This window comes from Sinocyclocheilus anshuiensis, unplaced genomic scaffold (assembly GCF_001515605.1).
Source record: "Sinocyclocheilus anshuiensis isolate Anshui unplaced genomic scaffold, SAMN03320099.WGS_v1.1 scaffold1136, whole genome shotgun sequence".
Lineage (NCBI taxonomy): Eukaryota > Metazoa > Chordata > Actinopteri > Cypriniformes > Cyprinidae > Sinocyclocheilus > Sinocyclocheilus anshuiensis.
The window spans coordinates 1,240,696-1,248,845 of NW_015548521.1; the positions used below are offsets into that span (position 1 = coordinate 1,240,696).

Sequence of the window (8,150 nt, forward strand, 5' to 3'; positions counted from 1 at the left end):
GTTTCCCAAAAACATTCTATAATAACATCTTAATCTTTCAACATTCATTCACTGAGAACAAAATCTGAACAGAAAGTACTACTTTCAAATGGCAATGCATACTAACTAATTTGTACAAATAAATTATAAAAATATGCAAAAAATAAGCAGAAAATGAAAAAAATCCACTCAAAACAAATCCAAACACCCACCCATTGAATATCTGTAGAAAAAGTTAAATATACCAATCTTTTGAAAGTTGGGTTAAAAAAAATATATTATAAAAATAAAAGAAATGAAAATATTTGGGATGCAGCCATGAATTACCATTGTTATGCTTTTCTAATCTATTACAAATAAATGGAAATGGTAAAGCAATAAAACAACTTGGAGTTTGCGAAGATCGTGACTTTAGGTAAAAATATGGCTTAACATGTGGCCAGTGCTGCTAATACATGGTGTGTTTCTGTTTACATATTCATATTTTTTCCCACTATAAAATACTTTTTTTTTTTATAAAGAAAAACAAAGTTTTAAAGAAAGTTTTAACAAACTGGTGATAACAACCAGTATCAGTATTTTTTCCCCCATTTTCTTTTTTTATTTTACATATACACATTTATGTTTATTTCTATGGCAGCTTATAGTTTTACATTAGAAAACGTGTAAATGACCACCATATTTGAAAAATAAAACTTCTGCTTCGTTTTTTTAAAGTACACAAGTGCTGTTATGGTTTGTTTGGAACCTGATAGCTTAACAGAGAAATGCATTTGAGATGAAACCCTGATTATTAGATCAGCATAACCACAAAAACATAAAGGAGTTACTGGCAAGTACATATACACTCACATTCAAGTGTGTGAAAGACCTGCATACTGAGCACATTTGCATTCAATATGCGAACTTTGATATTTTATATACAAACAACTGAACTGACACTGTACATATTCAGCCCTTAATGGTATATATATTTAACATTTCCATTTTAAGCAATTAAACCATTATTTTCTGTTGTGTGCGATTTATATCCTGATGGCTGACACTTTAAAAACATACAACGCTTCTTTGACGAAGCACTCCTGTTATATTATACACTGGGTCACATGGAAAATTGCTTGCCATCTCTTTAGCAAAGAAATGGCCAATGCAAAAACTTTTCCCATTAGAACTGTGTTTCTCCTGATCGGGCATTTGAATATTTTTTTTTTTTAAACTGTGAAAAAAAAAAAGAGAGAAACTTGAGCACAAGTGTTGCCATGGCAGTGCTTCTCCTCACAGGCAGTGGCTCTTCAAGCTGTCCGTCAAACGGAAATCTCATATGTAGTCCCGCCCACTCCTGTGACCTTTTTGACATTGGCCTGTCTGCTGGGAGTTCCAGAAGGAGTCCCTAGATGGCAGTCACGCGCTTGGCCCTTTAGTTGCCCATTGACTTTACCTTGACAGAGGCCCTCTCTATGTGGAGAAAATATCAAAAAACAGGAAGACATATTTGAAGTGGTTGCTTTCCAACTGTATCGTGAACTGTTATCCTTATCTCTCCTTCTTTAGAAAGGAAGAGATTCAAACGTACTACATGGACTGAAATGTTACAAATGAAGATGAGTTGATGAAGAAGAGGACAGTATTAAAGAGTGGTGGAAGGAATTGTATAATTGAGATAATAATACAGGACTCAAAAACAAGGAGTCAGTTTAGGGCCAGGTGACAAAACAGGCACTTGTCCACAAATTATGCCTTGCAAAGATTGTTTTTCTTTTATAATCTTTTTTATGATACTGCTTTTTATGCTATGTTTAAGCTTTCTTATGTTTTACTTGCATTTTGTTATCATTATGCTTTCTTTACCTTTTTTCTTCCCTCTCTTTTCTTTTTTTTTTTTTTTTACAATTAGTGTAATTAAAAAATAAATGAATATTATTTCTAGTAAAACATTTTTTTTTTAAAACATTGCAAAAAATAAAACGGGTGACTCTTTTTGCTGGGATCTATAAGATAATATAATAGAATGATCTATAATATATAATATCTATAACAGATCTATAATAGAATGTTGGCATGGAAAGTAAAAAAAAAACCTTTCTGTTGAGCCCTGTAATAAATCATAATTTTAAAGACAATCCATGCAGTCTGGTATTAGTCATGTGCCATTTGTAAAATAGTCAAAGTCAAAGAAAAGAGCAAAGAAAAATACAGTGTGTAAAATGATTAAAAAGCATTATTTAAGCATAATAAGCAACACAAACAGAACAAGAAGAGATAAATGGATATCAAATCATAATTATTGTATATTACACTGAATTCTGACACCATTTATGAGATTACAATAATGTAATAAAATGTACAGTATGCCAGAAGTACATGCCATGCAAAGTGTCATAAATAAGCTCATGAATGAAATGAAAATGGGGGGAAAGCAAAAAAAAAGACATTTATTTTGCTAACAGATACATAATCACAACATTTTTGTTTTCATCTCTGCAAAAAGGCAAAAAAACGTAACCGTATATATTCTAAATAACAATAATGACAAAATTAATTTATTAAAGTACAAAAAAAGCAGTACTCAAAAATGAACAAATAAATGGAAATTTCTGAAGTCTCTTGACCCTGCCGGATCAGAGCGTACATATCAAGACCGTTTAGTCTATACATCACGTCCTTTTCTGATTGGTTTAAAGTGGATGCTATGTGTCATACCTTGTGCCAAGATGCTGCGAGTCTGCCCTCTCCAGGGCGCTAATGAAGGCGACCTTCTGATGCGCGTATGTCGGGGAATGGGGCACAGCTGTTGGGGAGTGGTGTGTTTGGTGCACCGGAGAGCGATACTGGCGCTCGACTGTCCGGCTCGCACCGCCTGGATCGGTGTGGAGGGAGGTCGTGGAAGTCCTCGGCGCTCTGGAGAGCGAGGATGCAGAGGAACGCAGAACGGGTGTTCGGGGAGCGTATCCCACCACCCCGACTCCCATCAAGTTATCCCGAGAGCCGCACACAGGAGGAGTGGGCTCTCGGGATCCGTCGGGGTAGCATGTGCCAGGTGGGAGTCCGTAGGCGGCTCCGCTGCAGGTGTCAAATACACCCGAATCGTTGGCGTAGGCTTGAGCGTGCCGATGCATGAGCTTCTCCCTCTCCTCGAGCTCCTTCCTCTCCTGGATGGAAGCCATGATGGTTTTGGAGAGGTTGTCGTAGCGGACGGGCGAGGGATCTCGGTCTCTTGAGAGCGGCGACTGGCGACCGTACATCGCTCCGACATGCACAGGACTATAGGACGGCGGGCCGATGTGCCGCTGAAGCTCGGGCCCTCGTACATGGCACATTTTAGTAGGCAGGTAAGGTGAATGAAAACCCATAGAGGGCACTCCTGGGTGAGCGGCGCACTCGCCCACAGACGGCGTTACGCTGGGGGTTAGCAAGCTGTCGTAGGATAGGCTGCCATTGCGGCCCGATAACGTCCCAGGGGAGAAGACTCCTTTGTGAGGGGTGGAAGTGACCGTTTCTGGTTTGCTGCCACCCAGTGGCATCTGGTCGGCCCTGTTCACTCCCTGCTTCAGACTGAATGAACGAGACGTCGTGCTGAAGGAGTCCAGCTGGAAAGGGGAGGACTGGTATGTTCGGTGAAGAGGAGTGCCGTGGTAGTCTGGCATGTCCAGATTCGGCTCTGAACGGTAATCGTGACCTCTCTCCTCCAAAACGGCAGAGGGCTTACCGTTCTCAGACATTACAATCTGTAATCAACAGCATTAAAAAAATTATATTATATTACACTATTGTTGTTCAAAAGTTTGGGGTGCATGAAAAAATACTATAGTAATTTATAGTAAATACTATAGTGTTTTTGAACCATACTATAGCAAAGTGTATTTACAACACTTTGTTAATGAATGCTACAGCATACTGTACTGTAGTATTATCTATAGTGAACTGATAAACTGTAATAAAAACTAACTGTAGTATACTTTAGTTTTTACTACAATAAACTGTAGTGTATTGTAGTATAATATAACCTATAGTTGTAGAAAACTATACTGTAGTACAGTATTGGGTAAAGTAATTTGTTTATATTACTAGAGTTGTTATATTACCACAACAAATTAATTCAAGTACTTTACTATAGTATGGTTCAAAAACACTATAGTATTTACTATAAATTACTATAGTATTTTTTCATGTGGGTGAGTAACTTTTTTCAAGAAATGAATTCTTTTAACTTTCATTCAGCAAGGATGTATTAAATTGATCAAATGCATGACAATCAAGACATTGTTACAAGAGATTTCTGTTAAATAAATGCTATTCATTTTTTTTTTAATATTTTTTAGTTTATTCATCAAAGAATCCCGAAAAGAAAAATATCAGTGTTTTCCACAAAAACATTTCAACACTGACACACAAAAAAAACAATTCTTGAGCACCAAATCAGCATATTAGAATGATTTCTGAAGGATCATGTGACACTGAAGACTGGAGTAATGATGCTGAAAATTCTGTTTTGCCATCACAGAAATAAATTTCATTATAAAATATATAATAGTTGTTCTTTTAACTGGTAATATTATTTCACAATATTACGGTTTTGACTGTATTTTTTAGTAAATAAATGCAGAACTTCTTTGAAAAAAAACCCAAATCTTACAGACCCAAACTTTTGAACAGCAGTGTATATTATAATATATAATAATTAATAATAATAATAATAATTGATCATTTATGCATTTAGCAGACGCTTTTATCCAAAGTGACTTACAGTGCATTCAGGCTATGATTAAATAAATGCAGAACTTCTTCGAAAAAAAACCATCTTACAGACCCAAACTTTTGAACAGCAGTGTATAATATATAATAATTAATAATAATAATAATAATTTATCATTTATGCAAACTTCTTATGCGACTTACAGTGCATTCAGGCTATACATTTTTTTACCAGTATGTGACTATAATAATAATTGATCATTTATGCATTTAGCAGACGCTTTTATCCAAAGTGACTTACAGTGCATTCAGGCTATACATTTTTTACCAGTATGTGACTATATAATAATATGATAATATATGACTCCAGAAATCATTGTTTTAGTCTGTCGCTCCCACCTTCTCTCCGGTTGCGTGATAGTGCACTTTAGGCATGGTGCCGAAGGAAGGTCGGTATTTGTACATGGCTGGGGTGGATGGATTGGTGGGTTTGCTGGACAGGGAACTCTCTAGAAATTGTGGCACAGATGAAATGAATGAGTCGACAGTGCTGCAATATGATGCAACACCAGATGGCAGTAGAAGTGCAGTTAAGAAACAACCTGCTAAGGGGCCACTGAAGACACAGGCTTTGAATAATTAGGAAAACTATTTTATTATAATCACATGATGTTTAAACAACAATTTATAATAATAAATCTCACAAAACAAATGTTTGAATACAGAGAGTAAATAATCACAGATACATAAATTGGTTACATTTTGGTGCTAATTGCTTTAAAATTCGTGTTTGTGTTACTTGCCTTCGCTGGAGGTGAGTGGACTCTTTAGCTGGTTGTAGCGATCTGCTTTGGGCGGCAGAGGTGGTTGTGTATCTATACTTTTATCATCCACACCATCCAGGCTGGTCTTAGACTAAAGCACAAGAAAAATCCATTTATTTTGGGAATCCTGATTTAGGCAGAAACACCATATTATTAAAACAGGGACACCATTTAGTTTAATAATTTCAGTTTTCATTGAAATCTGAATAATGAACCTGTATTGTTGGGGTTCTGAATTGCTGTGCATTCAGGCTATACATTTTTTTACCAGTATGTGAACTATATAATAATATGATAATATATGACACCAGAAATCATTGTTTTAGTCTGTCGCTCCCACCTTCTCTCCGGTTGCGTGATAGTGCACTTTAGGCATGGTGCCGAAGGAAGGTCGGTATTTGTACATGGCTGGGGTGGATGGATTGGTGGGTTTGCTGGACAGGGAACTCTCTAGAAATTGTGGCACAGATGAAATGAATGAGTCGACAGTGCTGCAATATGATGCAACACCAGATGGCAGTAGAAGTGCAGTTAAGAAACAACCTGCTAAGGGGCCACTGAAGACACAGGCTTTGAATAATTAGGAAAACTATTTTATTATAATCACATGATGTTTAAACAACAATTTATAATAATAAATCTCACAAAACAAATGTTTGAATACAGAGAGTAAATAATCACAGATACATAAATTGGTTACATTTTGGTGCTAATTGCTTTAAAATTCGTGTTTGTGTTACTTGCCTTCGCTGGAGGTGAGTGGACTCTTTAGCTGGTTGTAGCGATCTGCTTTGGGCGGCAGAGGTGGTTGTGTATCTATACTTTTATCATCCACACCATCCAGGCTGGTCTTAGACTAAAGCACAAGAAAAATCCATTTATTTTGGGAATCCTGATTTAGGCAGAAACACCATATTATTAAAACAGGGACACCATTTAGTTTAATAATTTCAGTTTTCATTGAAATCTGAATAATGAACCTGTATTGTTGGGGTTCTGAATTGCTGGTGTAACGGTAATTAGTATAATAACAGAAATGATTCAACGCCATTGAAATTTCAGGTTGTGGGCAGACAGAATTAAAAGCTTTTTCGGACTCACTTTGGTTCGTAGGATGCTACTATGGATACCATTATCACTGACTTTTACACTGACGTGTCGGTTAGAGAGGTCAGGGCGGAGGAACGGTGGTTTCAGAGTGATGGGAATTTTCTTCCTGGGATCAGCGATGTACCTGTAGAGCAGAAACAGTTGACATGATGCATGCATTACATTTTTTCTTTTTTTTTAGAAAAAGCATGTAAGTTCATGGGTCAGAATTAGTGTGCACCACAACCACATGTAGGTTATCAAATGCTTCAAAATAGTTGACAAAATGACAACTGTGTCATCATTTACTCCTGTTCATGTTGATTCAAAAACACATGACTGCTGAGGAACATAAAAGAGGAAATTCTGAAGATTCATCAAAGAACCCTGAAAAAATATGTATCATATTTTTCACAAAAATATTAAGCAGCACAATCATTTTCAACATTACAAGAGATGTTTTCTGAGCACCAAATCAGCATATTAGAATGATTATTGATTGAAATGTTCATTTTGGGGGGGGGGGGGTGAACTATTCCTATAATTCTGATTTAAGGAATGATGTAAATAGTCTTGTGGGAAAAAGTTTACAGCAACTTTCTTTTGTTCTCCTTTGGCCTCACAAAGGTGGTCCTCTATTGTTTCTGAAGATGCCTTCACTAGTCTTAACAAGACATTAACCTTGGCTCTAATCTGTGTTTATACAGCAATCACTTTCTCTCTCCATTGTTTCATAACCTGATTCAAATCTTCAGTACTATACGCTTTTCCTGCTCAGAGTGTCATAAAACAGGCAAAAACAGGACACAATCTACCTTCCTAAGGACCCATATTCTTCTTCTCAAACCCCTCCAGACTGTCTACTATGATAAACAGCCTCTTTTTTCACCTCTGTCTGCTGTTTAGAAGTATCACAATAATTGTTAAAGGCTTAAAGGCTGTTATATTTCAAACCATATTTTCTTCTTGAAGCATTGAGTTTATACACACACACACACACACACACACACACACACACACACACACACACACACATATATATACTGCATATATATGTGACCGTGGACCACAAAACCAGTCATAAGGGTCATAAGAAGTCATAAGTCCTAAGAAGCTGAATAAATAAGCTTTCCATTGATGTATGGTTTGTTAGGATAGGACAATCAAACGATTTAATCACATCCAACATAAAAGTTTTTGTTTACATAATATATGTATATATAAATACACACAATACACACACTGTGTATTTATATATACATAATAAATATACACAGAACACACAATATTATGAGCACAAAAACTTATTTTGGATGCGATTAATCGCTTGACAGCACTATTTACAACAGCCATTCAAGAAGTGGCTCTCTGGTAGTTTTGGGTGGATTGTCCCTTTAAGACCATTTATTTCATTACAAACTCCTATGTTGATCCAAAATCTTAGTATTTGTTGAGGACACAAAATAACAGATTATAAACAGAACTGACAGCCCCGTTCTTTGAACGCTAACTATTTCTTATATATTAAATTCCACTGAATCTTTTTTTTTTTCCCTCATTAAAATG

The 8,150-nt window shown here is 36.2% G+C and overlaps 1 pseudogene; it reads right to left on the reverse strand.

The window, feature by feature from the left end:
* Positions 1 to 693: 693 nt before the first annotated feature.
* LOC107656820 (probable palmitoyltransferase ZDHHC8) overlaps positions 694 to 8,150 on the reverse strand; it is a 73,132-nt pseudogene continuing 65,675 nt past the window's right edge.